This window comes from Pseudonaja textilis, chromosome 3 (assembly GCF_049901715.1).
Source record: "Pseudonaja textilis isolate UNSWEBS1 chromosome 3, rPseTex1.2, whole genome shotgun sequence".
NCBI classification, from domain to species: domain Eukaryota; kingdom Metazoa; phylum Chordata; class Lepidosauria; order Squamata; family Elapidae; genus Pseudonaja; species Pseudonaja textilis.
The window spans coordinates 28,704,400-28,722,903 of NC_141992.1; the positions used below are offsets into that span (position 1 = coordinate 28,704,400).

An 18,504-nucleotide genomic window follows, 5' to 3' on the forward strand; every position below is an offset into this window, starting at 1 on the left:
CTTGTCCTTTTTTTTTCAATTTGCCAGAGAGATCTTTGTGCAGCCATGCTGGTTTCTTCTTGGATTTCTTGTTTTTCTTTCTCAGTGGTCTTGTGCTGGGCTTCTATGATCATACTTTTTAGAGTTTCCCAAGATTCTTGAGTTGTTTTCCCCTTTAGAATTTTCATCCATGGAATCTTTCCCAAGTTCTCTCTGAGTTTATTGAAATCAGCTCTTTTAAAATCCAAGACTCTGGTGTCATTATGTTCTGTTGCTTGTGTTTGTGTTATGTTGAATTCTAGCATGACGTGGTCACTCTCACCCAAGGTTCCTGCAGTTTGAACTCCCTATATCACTTCTTCTCTGTTTTTAAGAACTAAGTCCAGTATGGCTGTCCATCTAGTTTCATCCTCTACCTTTTGAACAACAAAGTTGTCAGCTAGGTTGGTTAGGAACTTATTTGATTTCTTACTTGGTACAGAATTAGTTTTCCAATTGATATCAGGATAATTGAAGTCTCCCATTACTATTGTTGTGTGTTTCCTGCATATGTTTGTTAGTTGGCTGGCAAAAAGGACATCTATATTTTCTGCTTGATTGAGTGCTTGATATACGCCTATGGCCATGTCATTCTTTTTTTCTTTTATATTGACCCATATGTATTCTAGGAGGTTTTCATCTTTGGTTTCATGCATTTCTGTAGCAATATAGTGGTCCTTTACATATAGTACAACTCCACCTCCTCTTTTATGGGGTCTGGTTTTTTTGAACAGTTTGTATCCTTCTACCAGCATGTTCCAGTCATGGGTTTCATCCCACCAAGTTTCTGTTATTCCAACTAAATCATATTTACCTTCCTGTATTCATAGTTCGAGTTCACCCTGTTTGTTCCTCAGACTATGTATATTTGTATATAGGCACTTCAGGTCTTTATGTCTGACACTGTGTTTACTGTCTACGTAACCTGTGTTGTGCCTGCCTGCCCCTACTTTCTTGCCACCTGTTTGATTAGTGCACATGGTATGGCACTCACTATTAAATGCTTGGTTTTGGTTGGCATCAAGGTTGATAATCTTACCTGCACAAACATCTATTTTTCATGCACTGGTATCCTTATTAGTTTTAGGTTGCTGGGGACAGAAATGTTCTGAATCCATTAATTCTCTGTCCCGCTGTTCAGTTTAAATGTTTATCCAGGAAATCTGTGAATTTAATGCCAAGTAACTTAATGCCAGTCCCTTTCTTTGATGGATGCAAACCATCTCTTTTATACAGTTTTTCATTGGACCAGCTGCAGACATCTTTACTAATAAAACCAAAGCCTTCCCTTTTACACCACTCCTTTAGCCACACATTAAACTCTGCTACACATGTCCTTTCCCTTTTTGTTCCTTGTATATTGGTAGAACCTCTGAAAAGATAAGCCTACAGCCACATTACTAAGTTCGTACCCCAAGCTCTGGAAGTCTTTCTGAACAGAGAGTACATCCTTCTGGGATAGATCATTTGTACCAAGATGTATAATAGCATCAACATCACATTCTTGACTACCTTAAGAATACGCTTCTTGTCTCTGCTAGCAGTAGCACCTGGTAGACACCTGACCTCTTTCAAAACTTCAGTATCCTTTCCTAAATTTACATCTCTTATAATTGAGTCCCCAACCAGAAGGTGGCTTCTCTTTTTGGATGTCCTGCTCTTCTTGTGTGACTGGTGCGTAATACCTGATTCAAACTTTCTTGTTTCCAAAGTAAGTTCTTCTTCTAGGACCATGATCCTCAGCTTACTTGAGTTATCATTATCACAACTATCTTGACCTGTCACTTTAGTGTCCCTATTAAGGTCAGCAAGGGCACTGTATCTGTTATGCTGGGACACAGCAAAAGCTTTGTGTTTATGGTCCACAGTTCTCACCCTGCGAGATCCCATGGTTGTCCATACTGCCATTTTCCTGTAGGATCTTTGTGGTAGTGGGGGCTGGTAGCATGGCAGCTCAATATATGGCTGGATTGGGCACCTAATTTCTGTTTGGAGAGCACAGATTAGAGATTCTAGATAGGTAATCTGTCCATGTAGACTGATAATTTTTTTAGAAAGAGGTTGCAAATGGCAATCACATGACTCAAAAATGCTGCAAGTGTTGTAAATACAAGCTAGTTGCCAAATACCCAAATTTTGATCATGTGACTTCAGTGGTTTTAAGTGTGGGGACTGGATGAGAGACACTTTTTACAGCACCTGTGTAACTTCAAACAGTTGCTAAAAATGGCTGTAACTTGAGAAATATCTGTATATATATTGTGTGTATCAATGAAATAATTCATTATGCCTAATTTTGTTTTGTCAGTATCAGAACTAAGTGCCTGGATATATAATCAGTATTCTATATGCATCATCATGTGAAGTTTTGCAGTTTCAGTGAACATTTGACATTATCTGCTGGGTCATTTGCAAATGCAGCTGGAAGTTGACATTAACTGTCTGACAAAATTTTAGAAGAATGTAATAAATCATCTTAAAAATGTATTCTTTTAAGAAAACTCAATCAAGTTTTCAAGTACTGATTAGATTGGAAATTTGAATATTTAAAAAAAAAACCCAGCTCTGTGAATTAAAGTGATTTTTAGACTAGTTAGCTTGTTTTGAACTTTAATTTAGATTTTTGTGAGGTTGGTGTTTGTAGGGTAGAGATCCTAAAGTTAGAATCTGGTGCCTAGCCAATTTCTTGTTAACACTTTGGAAGTTTTTAAAAACACAGTTGTCCCTTCTGATTATATAAAGTCATCTATATTTTCTGTGGTTATTGTTTCCAATTTTATATTTGTGTTTTTCTATTTTATAATTCATACTGTGGATAACTCATACTGTTTAGTTACTTTATGTAAGCCACTAACAGTCTCTAGGTTGTCACAGGGTAGAAATGTGAAAAATAAAGACAGAAAAAAAGGATCCCTGTTTTTATTTACAGATTCATCAGAAATTTAAGACATATGAAATCCTAAATTTGTCAACCCATAGAAACTCATCCCAAATTTCCTCGAATATTTTATTCAAGTTCATCCAACAGAAATTCTGTAGATTCTTTGTGTGAAGAATCAACAGATTCTTATACAACAATAAGCTATGTGCACAGAAAAAAATATTTGAAATGTATTTGAATTTGTTAAGTCATATAGCAGTAGAAAAACTAAAACATTGTTTGCCAACTTTTCTCTTGTGGTGTTATATCTATATACTGAATAACAGGCTAGTAAAATAAATATGACAACTGTTTTAATAGAGAATTTGACCAATAATATATAACTTTTAACAATACTGTAGGCAAGTATCCAATTCATCTCATTTTCTCTAAATTATGTATATAATGAATAGCATTTTCATTAATATGCTTAAATGTAAACAAGCAAAAGCTATGCTAATTAACTATATTTAGTACCTTAGACTAAGAATCTGATATGCATCAGATTTGAAATTGAGAAGGTACTTCAGTATAAAGCAAGCTACCTTCCTTCATTTCATCCTTTATTAGATTTGCACCAAAGCTGTGAGTTCCCAAGAAAGTACATATTTGTGTTAAGCAGGTGCTAACATGTTGCAAGATTCCTCTCTGGGATTCATCTGCTGCCATGCAAGCCAAGAAAAAGACACAAGTTCTTTAAGAATTTGTGTATGTGAATATTTCCTGTAATGTACCCTTTTGGCTCTGGATCTGAACCGCACCCACCTTCCAAAGACAAATATTTTAATCCAGTTTCTACCCAGATCATCATTTGGGAATTGTTGTGCCACAGTTCCAACCAATGGTCCCTACCATAAAGTTAGCCTGGAAGATCTCACTTGTCTAATAACATTGAAGGAACAATTGATCAATAGAAGTAAAAGGGTTTGGATGTAGCTTTCTGGAGAAGAAATGAAGAAGTAATTATTTGTTTTCTTCTTTTAACTTCCTTTCTTTGCAAATAATATCTCTCGTTCCTGCTGTGAAGAACAGCCTCAAAATTAGGAACAGAAGGAAATTAGAATAGAAATATTTCCCTGTAGCTATACAGTTGCTTTTTTAAAAAAAAAATCATGATGACATTCTGCTCTGCCTGCCAACATTAGGAGCAAAGACAGCATGCCTTTTAATATCATTTCTCATGTATCATAGTAGGAGAAAAATATTTGTCCAATTTTCTGCTTCTGATTAGTGCAAGGTAGTTGCTTGGCTTCTCTGAAAATAAAATATTGGTCTAGAAAACTAGCCAAACGTGATTAATATTGGAAAAAACTAACCAGTGTCATATCTGGTTAGTTTATAATGGGAGGCTATATGAAAACCGGGCTAGACAAGGAATTTTCCCAGGAAAAGATGGGGACAAGTCACTTCACTATTCTTGCCAATATTATGGAAATTTCTGTTAAATCACTGAAAATTGAGCTTCACTTGAAGGGGACTTTACTTGCTCTTATCTGGAAAAAAACCCTTCCTACCCTGTCACTATCCTAACCCCGTTGATGAGCTGATTACAATATACAGTAGTTCATCTTCATAATTTCTGGCAAGATTTCATATACAGGTGAAATGACAGTGATTAGCATGACACAGGTAGGTGACACCATTCTTACTAAATAATCAAAAGCATATATGTAGCATATATGTAAAATTAAAATTAAAAATGTGAATGTGTGAGATTGAGGGGATAAAACAATAGAAATTTCTTGACGTTTTGCAATACAGCTCTCAATAAGACATAAGGCTTTCACAATTTAAACACAGGGATCACAATTTGACATTCCTCAAATTTGTATTATTACAATTTAAACACAGGGATCACAATTTGACATTCCTCAAATTTGTATTATTATAGTTGGTTGGACAAATACACTAATGCATGAAAAAATTACATTGATAGGAGGATAATAATAATGAAATCATTCTCATTTGTTGTGAAATTTTGGCAAGGGGTGCTTATTTGAGCAGAAGCTGCAATAGCTCAGAAGGTGGAACTACAACATCTTATGCTCTCCTATTGGTTAGCTGCAACAGAAGGTTGACTAGCTACTGATGAACCAAGCATATTGGCTATGTTTTGAGGCAAACAACAGTGAAGGTAATTGCAGTCAGATTTCAAACTGTTTGGAGGAATTGGAGTGTGGAAATGATATAGGAACAGTGCCATCTGGATATTTCTCAAATGGCACAGTGCAGAAGCAACACCAAGATGAAGAAATAACAGTCTCACTGGAATTGACTTACCAATAAGAAGTATATTTCAAGATACCAAGCAGGGTGGGGTTATCACACATTCACTCACTCACTCACTCATTTCTAGGCAAAATATTTCTAATTTTTTTAGATCTTGCCAGAATTGTTCCAGTGCCATTCCAATCATTCTAGAAGTATTCTGAGCTCCAAACAGGCTAAAACACTTTCTGGATGATTAGAACACCTTTTTGAAATTCAACCTTAAGTTTTTTGGGGGAGGGAAAATTCATATTGCTGCTTACTCATCCAAGATGGCTTACAGGAAATAAAAACAAAATTTAAAAGAAAATAAAAATAACAAAATAATCACCCCCCACCCTAGCAACAACACATACTCATTCCAGCCATTTAATGGGCTCAATCCCATTCTGGGTTCCTCAGGCCTGCTAGAAGAGCCACATCTTCAGGGCCTTCCAAAAGAATGTCAGAGTGGGGGTCAGTCTAATTTCTGGACGGGTGATATTCCAAAGGGAGGGAGCCACCATGGCGAAGGCCAGATGTACCTCCTTAGGGGACAGGAGCCATGACATTCCTTACCCCTTCACTATAGTGGGTCAGGTGCAGTGGTGGGATTCAAATTTTTTTACGGTTCTGTGGATGTGGCTTGGTCGGTGTGGCAAGAGAAAGATACTGTAAAATCTCCAGTCAGAGGTGGCATTTGCCGGTTCTCCAAACTACTCAAAATTTCCTCTACCAGTTCTCCAGAACTGTTAGAACCTGATGAATACCACCTCTGGTCAGGTGGATGTGACCAGCAAGAGATGTCCTTCAGATAACCATAAATAGCTTTAAAGGTGACAATCAGCACCTTAAATTGTACCCGGAAGCAAATTGGCAACCAATGCAGCTCCTGCAGGAGAGGTGAGAGGTGACACATGTGCACACCAAAGTCTACACAAAATCATTTTCCCAATGTTTCAAATGATTTTATAAGTTTACAATTTAAAAAACCCTAAATGAATTTAATATTTGTTTTTCTTTGCAACCCTACAAATTTAATAAAAGATAATTACTATGCCAAATTATCATTTTATATTTGTATCCTCTCTATAAGCAGAATTCCACACAATACAAGTAGAATATAAGCTGTATAAACATTATTCTATGTAACAATTGTCTAAATATATGCAAAGTGAATTACTTTAAAGTAGTCACTTGGGTCTTTATATTACTGTTGAAACAATTGCATAAGACTGGAATGGCTCATCATTAGAAAATGAATAGATTGCATACCTTCCTTTTTCCTGATTTTTGAAGTAGAAAAAAGGTAGAACTGCTGCTTTAGTCCTGTTCCTATTATGCACAACTCTTCAAAATATCACTGATCCCCAAAGTGTATTTATTTAATGGGTTCTTTGTGCTAGCTTTTATCTTCTTTTTTTCATGCAAAATAAAGTTGTAAATGTATATTTAATACTGGCAGCCTTTGGGAAATTGTCTGCCAAACAGTTTCACTGAACATAATAACAAACAAACTTATTTTTTTCTGCTTTCTTTCCACCTGCTTTTGCAGCTGCTGGGAGCCACACATCTCATTAAATCTGCATATGTCCACATGGAGTACCACACAACCCTTATATTTGGCATCCCATATATTTTTTTTAGCAACCAACTATTGTAAGACTAAGTGAAGTCATTTTTATCAATCTATCCTTCCCTGTGAAAAGTGTATTTGTATATATATTTTTGCCCACAGGCTGATTCAAATCAGTGTTCCTCATTTCAAATTTGCAAACTAGAGGAAAGACCTATACTACAATCAAGTTCCTTAAAGCTGTATTCTCTGTGTGAATTATATTGGGAATAGGATGAAATAGTCCTCTGTCACCTTAACTCTGTGGTTGTTAAGGTTCTATTAAAGGCAGCAGAAAAGAACTCTCTCAATTGCACTACTATTACTGTTAATCTTCTCATCGCTCCTTATCACCCATCCCCTCCCACTTGTGATTGTAGGACTGTAACTTTGTTGCTTGTATCCTTATGATTTATATTGACTGTTTCCTAGTATGATTTGATTGTTGATTGTACCCCATGACTATCATTAAGTGTTGTACGTTATGATTCTTGATTCTTAACGAATGTATATTTTCTTTATGTATACTGAGAGTATTTACACCAAGACAAATTTCTTGTGTGTCTAATCACACTTGACCAATAAAGTATTATCTTCTATTCTAAAGTATTCTATTCTATTCAAAAGGAAAATGGGAATACAAAATGTAAACATTCAATCATCTTCAAAGACTTGGAGTCATGAGGGAACTTCTAGGTATAGGAGAAATATTGTGTGGGATTTCAAGTAGACTCAAATTATTTACTACCTCTCTTGTTTCTCATAAACTTTTCAGCTGTCTGTTAGAGGTGCCCTTCCAGAATTAATGTAAAATTTTATTTCGTAGCTATCTTCATCCAAGCCTCTGAGGAGTTACACCCAATCATTCTCTGTATTAGGGGAACTTGAAAGTCAATCCTCAGGAAAGGTATTTCCCCTCCCACAAATAAGCATTGTAAAATAATAACTACTGCACTGTGTAGAGAGTCTTTTCTTTCCAAACAACATGTGTGGGAAACAGATGTTTATATACATTTGAATAATAATTTCCTATTTTGCTCATTTCCTGATTTTCTTTCTTTATTCAAGTCTCACTACCTCTATTTGTAGTACTTTACCACCTTTCTTCCCATTTTTTTTCACACAATTAACTGTACTTCAACAGAAATAAAATTGACACATATATGCAAGGAGGAAACAAACATAATGAAAGATAATAAAGGACATTTATTTATAGTAATCAACAATCAATTAGTTATATGTGCCTTTGAGGAGGTTGCATTTGAAATGCTTTGTCCTTCTGCATATCTTTGATTCCTGGAACACTTAGTTTAATTTATGGGTTTTTGCTTGCAAAGCCAATAGCTAGAAAGCCAATTGCACTAGTTGCATATGAAATAATCCAGATACTGCTTCATCTTTTGTATTACAAACAAAAGAAAAAGGTGTTACTGTAAAGCACATATGTGGATACTGTGGAATGATAAATTAAAGACTGATAAATTTAGAATATAATTCTCTTTAAGGGAATAGCCAATATGGCCAATAGTCAGGGATTATGGAAGAAATATTAACCTTAAATATCGACCAAAGAAGTTAAGATGCAATTTCAGATTTCTGTGTAGGTGACAGATGTGAAAAAAGATATATTTGGCATCCTTGCAGCAAATAAATATTAGTAGCAATAATATTATTTCACAGTAGCAGTTTTTTTAAAAAAATAAGCATATTTTGGTCAGAAAGAAACACTTTTTTTTTCAGTATAAAACTTTTTAAACTTAAAATACTCCTTATAACAAACCTCCCCTTTTCCATTACATTCTTTTAAGACTCTTGACATTTCCAGTTGGGATTTTCAAATTTTGAATATTGTTTTGCGCTTTATGTTATAGGCTCAACTATTTTTAAAGCATCTTTCATCATCACAGTGATGAAGATTTTTATTTCTTCAAAATATAACTGAAGTAAGATTGAGCTAATCTGCTAGTTGCAGATCGGTACTTTTGTATTTTTAAAATCATTGTTTTAAAAAATAAAAGACCCACCAGTACTTAAGTGTAATTTTGGTGTTAGGGCTTCATTTCATCTTTGCTTGGATGGGCTGAGATATCCTGATTTGAGATGAATTTAATCAAACATAAGAAATTTTAGCTCTGAAGATTAAACTTCATATTTTCTATTATGATTGGTAACATTGTCACCCAGATCTTTATACTGGATTTGACCTTTTTTATACATCTATTGATGCCTTCCCCAGGACCTGGGATAGGCAGATATTATTTCTTAGTGTTAAAAGTGTCAAGGTAGGATGTAAATTGCTCCAAGTAAAGCTGCCTTTGCAATTGACTGTGAGGACTTTGTCAATGCCAAAGGGGTTCAAGTGATGCTCCAGATGTTTTAGAAATGCACCAAAGGCACTTATTACTATGAATGAAGACCAACAACAACTAAACAGCTAGCAGCTGTAATTTCACATTGCTATAATATAGTAATACTTCAGTATAACTATGTCCCAATCTCTAGTTCAAATATACCCCTAGGAAAATTCTCACACACAGTATGGCATAAATACAATAATATATTTCCTTTTTTGAGCCAGATTTTAGTGACACTGAAGGTTCACGCTTAGTCAGGAGTAAGCTTCAACTGAACATCACTTGTCACTTTAGAAGGATCCCTGGAGAAAATAGAGAAAATCATGACAGGTAGCCCATCAGAAGCACAGTTGTAATTCATGATAAGTTTGCAATGTTAAAACAACATGTAATTTCTAACATACAACTTTATTTTAGAAATCAATCAAACAGACAATGGGATTACCTGTTTTTTGGAATAATCGGTGAGAATCATACTTAAACATTCCCACAGTACGAGATTTACAATAGTTATTTTGCAGTGGCCAAAGAATTAGATTTAGAACATAAAGAAAAAAAAAATCATAGCCATGGCTCTTTTTCTAATTTTACTGTTCTTACAATCAAACTTAATAAAGTTATTTTATCTTATTTCCTCTTAAAATAAATATGCCAGATTTGAAGGAGAATGCTAAAATTATGTTTAAAGATATTTGATCCTTGTTTGGAAACAAAATAAAACTCCAGAAAAAATAATCTTACTAAAATATGTTGTAGATACATTACCCAGTCAAAAATTTCTAAATTTATGGTAAAGATTCAAACAAGTAAAACAGCAAGCACTATGGCTAATACTATAGTATTTACAATCTTTTAGCATTGGGGACAATTATACTTTCCTTTCCAAAACATGTTTTAGAATTAGATTTAGAATTATAGAATTGGAAGGGGATATTGCCTTTGAGTCTAATCAGTTTTCTGAGGGAAACTGTATTTACAGATATTATATGTATTTACAGAACTAGGGAATGAGTCATTTAGGCTTTTTTACTTTTTTATATACACTAAGCTTTTGAATTCATTTTTTCATGCTAAAAGAGAGGTTAGAATATAAACATCATCAAGTAGAACTGGCAAAATAATTTCATTTATTTCATAATTTTTATTTACAGTTACTACTCAGGGGGTAGGTTTGAGGCAAGGAGGGTCTTTGCACAGTAAAATCTTGTATGCCAGTTGTACTCACTCTATCTATCTATCTATCTATCTATCTATCTATCTATCTATCTATCATCTATCTATCTATCCCATCAGCCATCCATCTATTGATTTATCCATCCACCTATTGTGTCTTTTCCAAGGATATATGATTGTGTAATTAGGAATTTTGGCATAAGGCATCATGTACCTATGAGCTTAGTGTGGTGATTAATATGTAAATATGTGGTGGGTAGGCAAGACTACAAAGATGGTATTTCCTGAACACAATTCACAATTCATGTAGGAAAGTATTTTCCTTTTATTTGTATCCTGGTACCTTTTCTTAAACTGTCAGCTTTCCTTGGCCTTTTAGATGTTTTATGGCTGAGGTGTCAGCTTAGTGTTCCTAGGAAAATGAATTTGGGGCAAGAGTAATTTTGCTTGCCTAATTTGTTTCTTGTGTGTTCACTACATATTTTTCATTTAGAGCTGAGTTAGGGCTTTGTTTTCTCTGGAAAAAGGTATTTGGGTTGGAGGCTTTTGAGCAGGGCCTCCAAACATCATCTTCAACTAAAATCTTCCTACCAATTCTTCCACTATGAAAGAAGCTTTTGTTTTTGTGCCTCTTTGTGGTGCTTGAAACCTTCCCTCACTTGATTTGTGAAGTTTGGAATGTAATGTTATTTTTTGAAATAGCAGAAGCAATTAATGCTGCTTCTGTTTTCTGTTATGATTTTTTCCATGCACTCTGAACACTTGTTGACTGCCCATCAGTGTTGAAAGTAAAATTATTTTTCATCAAACTGAACAGATAGGAGAAATATAAAAGGGGGGAAAATCTGGGCAGCATTGCTCTATATACAAGAAAACTTCAGAGACTGAAAGATGGAGAGACAAATAGATGAAAAGACAGAATCTCTGTTCTAGGCAAAATTTAACTCAAGTCATACTTTGTGCTTGCAAATAACTTCAGAAAATGCTACAAACATTTTTATATGATAATGTTTAAGTTGATGTAGGGACTGAAATGATTAACAATGTCAATATCAGGCATAATAAAGACATTTTTAAATTATATTATTCATCATAAAGGAAACAAAGATTTACAATTTCAAGATCATCATCCTTCGTGCTAGCTATTCAGAATTGTTTGAAATAATATCTAGTAAAGAAACTGGAGACAAATGTAAATTCATATCAAAAGGAAATATGTCTTAAATTAGACTCTAATACAGTCAAGTTGCCACTGCCTTTTTTAAAAATGCACATTTGCATTTTCTTTTTAGTCATATCCTCAATATAGTCTATGGACTAACTTTGGATGATTGCAAAATTTAGAGTTGAAAGAAATAATTTTAAAAACATTTGGGAGTATATTTTGTGGTGGTTTTCTTCCCTACACATTACTTCTGGCTTCTAGAAACCCTACTTGGAATATTTTTATGGCTTCTATTTCCCTCCCTGATGTAATGTTCCAGGCAATACCTGACACAGAGGTCATTGCAGAGGATGCAAAAATAGTGTCTAGGTTATTAAAACAGTCACTGCCATTTTCAGCAACAGCAACCATAAAATAAATTCTGGGGAATAAAACTGACTTATTGCCACGGCTAACAGTGAGGTCCCACTCTATGAAAGAGATGGGTACTTTATCTCTGCTTCTGCCAAATTTGGTAAAAATAATTACCTCAGTTTCTCAGCTCATTCAAAGGATGGACAATTTTTGAGCTGCCATTTTCAGTCCTGCAAAAAGAAAAGAAAGAAAAAATCAACTGAATGGGCACACTCCCTGTCTGTATATGCCTTCTGGTGACACAAATATCTTATTTAATTTTTCTGGTTTGACCTAGTGTTGTTTAGCCAAACTTAGGAATAGATTCACATTATACTGAGGCAGGATGAAGTTTGATTGGTTTTTGCTTAGTGGTCAGTCATGTTATTTTTCAAATTCCAGGCTAAAATCATATATTAGCTTAATGTAGTTTTCAGCTACATTTTTATACTTTATTCATTTTCATCTGCAGAAGACAGATTCTTTCAAACTAGATTTCAACTAGAGAACATTTTAGGTTTATTTCAAATTTTGTGATAATGACCATTGATTCCTGAAATAATGGATTTTATTCCCACAAACATTCAGATTAGTGGATTGGCTATCTATGTTTCATTACTGACATTGTGAATCTATGCTCAGTGGGCACACATCATGTAGAACAATGAAAATGGAGGAACTTAAAATGCTAATGTTTTGCCATCCTAATTAAAGAAAACCCAGATATTCCAAATATCATTATTAGCTGCAGGGCATGTTATCTCAGTAATGAAATAGTTTTGTGGGAGCTCACTCAATTATAATGGATAAAGAATTGGAACACATTGTGGATGTTATTCATCCCCCCCCTGTTTTTTTAAAGCAAACAAACCATTTTGAAGGAAAATACAGTGAGGAAAAATTTTTATTTATAGCTAAAGCTCTTGGCAAGCAGAGCTTTGTTTGCTATAAATTTTCCTTGTAATTGTGGGATCTTCCATGTGGTAGCAGTGTGAAATAAAAAAAGGATATATATTATGCTATAAAACCCAAGTATAAACAAAGCACAGTGGTAGTTTGCTTTTTACTCCTAAAGTAGTAAGGACACATAAAAAGGAAAACAGAGATCTAGAGAGCAAAATATTGTTAAGGGAAACCTGGCAAGATTAATGTTCTGGACAATAGTATTTGGCTGTTCTAGTTGCTAACCTTAACCCAACTTTCAGTTCCAGGAGAGTTTACATTTTTTCCCCTCTTGTTTTCTAAGGTATTGTTCAATGTCTTTTGAAGTGTTGCATAAAGCTATTTAAAAATACAATGGACCTTTCATTTTTTAAAATCAGAATATATTCAAAAGAGGATGAAAGCTGGCAATAACACAATTCAATATGCTTAAAACATACAATATAAATATCCTTTGTATTCATGTCATCCTTATGATACATAAAAAGCTTTCAGACTATCCATTCTTTCTGCCTCCTCCCCTCAGTGCCCTTCGTGACATTGTTGATTCTCCCTCATTACCTGGATTGCAATAAATCTCAGATTTATTTTTATTTTATTTATTTGGTTTGTCAATTGCTTACAATAGGTATAAGTAAAAACATAGTTATGAATACATGGATACATATAAGAAAAGTAAAAGAAACAATAGGACAGGGATGGTAGGCACGTTGGTGTGCTTATGCATGCCCCCTACAGACCTCTTAGGAAAGGGTTGAGGTCAATAGTAGAAAGTCTAAGGTTAAAGTTTGAGGGGTTTGGGGAAGAAACCACAGAGTCAGGTAGAGTATTCCAGACATTGATCACTCTGTTGCTGAAGTTGTATTTCCTGCAATCAAGTTTGGTGCGATTAACCTTGAGTTTGTATCTATTGTTTTGCTCTTGTGTTGTTATGGTTGAAGCTGAAGTATTCATTGACAGGTAGGACATTGCAATGTATGATTTTATATACTATATTTAGATTGGACTGAAGACGGCATAGTTCTAGGTTTTCTAGATCTAGAATTTCAAGTCTGGTGGCATAAGGTATTCTGCAATGAGTAGAGGAGTGGAGAACTCTTCTTGTGAAATATTTCTGGACTTTCTCAACTGTGTTAATATCATATGCATAATGTGGGTTCCAGACTGATGAGCTGTATTCGAGTATTTGTCTAGCAAATGTTTTGTATGCTCTAGTTAATACTGTAATATTCCCAGAGAAAAAGCTACATAAGATTAGGTCAACAACTCAATGACTTTTTGGCTATGTAGTTACAGTGGGCTCTAGCACTTAGATCATTAGAGATGAGTACTCCAAGGTCCTTGATGGAGTTTGGATCATCAACAAGGTCTTGACTATTCAGCCTGTATTTTATTTTCTGATTTTTTTTTTCCAATATGTAAGACAGAGCATTTATTTGTTGAGATTTGAAGTTGCCATTTGTTTGACCATTCTGATACATAGTCGAGGTCTTTTTGAAGGGTAGCAGGATTGTGGTGTTCAATAGCTTTACATCATCAGCGAAGAGGACACAGTTGCTCTTAATATGATCACAGAGGTCATTTATGTAGATTATCAAGAGAGTTGATCCTAGAACACTGCCTTGGGAACACCACTGTTGACAGGTACAGAATTTCATAGGGCGCTCCCAATTTTGACCATTTGTTGTCTGTTTGACAGGAATGCTTCTATCCAGTTATTCAGGTGTCCAGAGATACCATAAGATTTTAGTTTTAGGAGAAGTTTGTCGTGTACCACTGAATCAAAGGCTTTACAGAAGTCTATGTATATTGCGTCTGTTGCTTTGCCCTGATCGAGTTTTGTAGTCCATTTGTTTTTGCAGTGTAAGAGTTGCAAATTGCAGGATATTTTTTTTCTGAAACCAAATTGTTTGTTAGAGAGTAGGTTGTTTGTCTCTAAGTGGAAGATAATGGATTGGTTAATAATTGATTCCATGACTTTACAGGTGACGCAGCATAAATAGATTGGTCTGTAATTTTCAGCTAGGCTAGGGTCTCCCTTTTTATATATCGTCACAGCCTGGACCTTGGTTCAAATTCATTTTTGTTTTTACTGCTCCAGTTTCATTTTCTTTGCCCATTTTATTTAGCACCTCTTCCTAATTTTGTGTAACTTTTACTTGAACCTCTTCTTGTATTTGCTTTTTCCGTTTCAAATCAAATCATCCTTTATTGTCAGAGTACAACATGTGTACAATGAGATTGGCTGAGCCTCCCTTCGTGCATCCCCCCAACACAATTCGCAGTGAAGACAGAAAGTCCCTAACCCAGTGAATCCTACTAACAAACACACAATCTTATTGTACCACGTGAACTTATTCCACAACATGCTGACCCCACTAGTCTATCATACTATGTTGACATGAAGTTATTTTCCATTCACTACAACATTTATATATTATCTATACAGGAATGACTATATGTACTCAAACTTTCCACTTTCTGTTTACCTCAGAGATCAGATACAATTAATAAAATTGGATAGAATATAAAACCAAAATATTTCCAATCACTGGAACTTAAGACAGCTAAAATTATTTAAAGATGCACAGGACAGTCTTTGGATATTACTCACAGATTTTCCTTAAATGTTACCCTTACAGTGTCATATTAATTCTATTATTCCTGAAGTTTGTCCAGAATATGATATGTATGTATGTATGTATGTATGTATGTATGTATATGTTCTCTTAAGTTTTTGCAGGTACTTACATGCGTGGTATTCAGCTTTGTTCGGGTATTTTCCCATGTCATTGTAGTTGTGCTTTTAAAGTTGTAGCAACGTTTTGGCAGAATCTCATCTGCCATCATCAGGCTTCTGTATTGTGTTCATCTGTGAGTCAGACTCTCACGGCCGTTTCAGTTTTAAATTTGGGGCTAGCCTACTGCTGTGCCAGAATGGTTCTTCATCCTGATTGGTTGGGAGTCTTGGTCTGTGTTTATTGGTTTTGGAGTTTGCTGTGTTCTGCTTGATTGGTGTTTCTAATATCTTCTGTCTGTTTTGTGGCTCTTTTTGGAGACAAGCTGCACTAAAAGCCTCCAATAGAGGAACACAATGTTGCCAGCCAATCAAGACCAAATCAACAAAGATCTCCTCACACTCCACCTCAGACTCAGCAACAAGATTCACCCCCTACTTTGGGACAAATCCAAACAACTCACTGTCTGGAGAGCTGAAACACAGACCACCCTCAAGACAGACACACACACCAACAAACTCAGAAAACTACAACAACGCCAGAAACCAACTCCTCCCCCCCCACAGCCACACATGAAACAAACCGTGCACAACATCTCAGACAAGATCCTCACCGAAGCTGAAACCAAGGTCCTTTCAAAAGGATTCAACTTTGCTGTCGCTCCCAAACACATCCCCACAGAAACCATCATATGCGGAGTTGAAACCAGCCTGACCAAAACCAACCCTGATGATGCTAACAAAATCAGACTCGAAATCACCAACATCCTCTGCACTAGCAAACCACCCAAAAGCAACTTATCCAAAGAAGAACAAACTGCACTACTTAACCTGAAAGAAGACACCAGCATAATAATCCTACCAGCAGACAAGGGCAACGCAACAGTGGTTATGAACACATCTGACTACCAAACCAAGTTAACCAACCTACTCCAAGACCCCACATACAAACCCCTAAAGACAGACCCCACCACCTACCTAGAAAAAACTACCAAATCCAAAATAAAAGCCTCCCCATCAGTGAAGAAATCCAGCAAAGAATCATACCCAGAGAGAAATCATCCAGATGCCCTAAGCTTTATGGTCTCCCAAGATACACAAAGAAGGAACCCCACTCAGACCAATAGTCAGCTCCATAGGCTCACCTCTCCAAAACCTGGCCAAATTTCTCGCCAAACAACTACAACCCTATGCAGAATCCATCAACTCACACGTAAGAAACTCATTCCAGTTCATCGAGATCATAAAGAAACAAACTTACAACCCAGCGACCTACTAGTAAGCTTCGATGTCATATCCCTCTTCACCCAAGTGCCAATAAAAGAAGCCTTGACAGCCATCCATAACAAATACAACCCCCCCCCCCCAAGCACATCCTAGATCTGACCAACCACTGCCTATCCAATACATACTTCACCTACAATGGACAAAAATACAAACAAATAGAAGAAGCACCCATGGGATCACCCCTCTCACCTGTCATTGCAAAACACTTTGAAACACAAGCTCTAGAAAAATACGACCACAAACCCAAACTCTGGCTCAGATACGTAGATGACACCTTCATAATCTGGCCACACGGGAAAGAAAAACTGAACAACTTCCTCACACACCTCAACAGCCTACACCCCAAAATACAATTCACCATGGAAACAGAAGCTAACAATCAACTTCCCTTCCTAGATGTCTTGGTATACAAAAGATCCAATGGCTCCCTAGGACACACCATCTACCAGAAGAAAACACATACTAACCGCTATCTACATGCACTCTCATACCACCACCCAGCACAGATCAATTCCGTAGCCAAGACACTCATCTCCAGAACAAAATGCTTAGCCGATGAACAACACCAAAAAACCGAACTACACACTCTCACCAATGTACTTACAGCCAATGGATTCCAAAGAAAGAAGATTACCCACCTAATCCAAAAAGAAACCCCAACCAAAATCCAAGACAGAGAACAAGAAAACGGCAAAGCCCTCCTCCCATATATAAAAGGCACTACAGACAAAATCAGCAAGATCCTCCAAAAACACAACATCAAAACAGCATTCTGCACAAACAGAAAAATATCCTCCATCCTAATAAACCCCAAAGACAAAATCGAATTAGAAAACCAAGGAGTATACGAAATCCCCTGCACTGCCTGCCCCACCACATACATTGGACAAACTAACGGAAGAATAAGTGCACGCATTGAAGAACATAAGAACTCAATCAAAAAAGAAGAAACGATCTCTTCCCTGGTCCAACACCTCAAAACCACAGGACATGAGATTGACTTTAAAAATACCAGAACCATCGCCAAAACCGAACACTTCAACAGCAGAATAATCAGAGAAGCCATAGAGATAGAAAAACGCCCACACAGCATGAACAAACGAGATGACACCTCCCGCCTTCCAGCCATTTGGAAACCCGCCCTCATGAACAGACGAGTACCTAACATGAAGAATGACACCAGACCCACACCCATGAGAGCCACACAAAATGCCACCACCACACTTCCATGTAGAAAACAGACTCACACCCACTCAGAAGATGAGACATGACCACGGACCAGAAGCCGCACTGCAGCTGCATCACTACCCACTTCAAACCCCTCCGAGCCATACATGAAGCAAACCGACACCCACTATGAAGATGCAGCACGACCACGAACTCGAAGCCAAACAGCAAGATCACAGCTCACCAACTCAAATCCCCCAGCAACTAAGACTAACCTGAGCACAACCAAGCCCCCACCTGAACAGAACATGCCTCCAGCCAATCAGAACACAACCAACCCCCCAACCAATCAAGTCACACCCCCACTAGCAGTTAATAGGAAGAAGCAGCTGCAATCTCACATCACTCTGAGAAACACAGAGCCGAAGACAGAAGCCTGAAGATGATGAATGAGACTTCATCGAAATGTTGCCTAGATACTTCGAA

General features: G+C 36.3%; 1 protein-coding gene across 2 annotated transcripts in view; it reads left to right on the forward strand.

Moving 5' to 3' along the window:
• Nucleotides 1-18,504, forward strand: part of PTPRT (protein tyrosine phosphatase receptor type T) — a 678,367-nt gene that overhangs the window by 428,774 nt on the left and 231,089 nt on the right. The gene's annotated exons all lie outside the window — the stretch shown is intronic.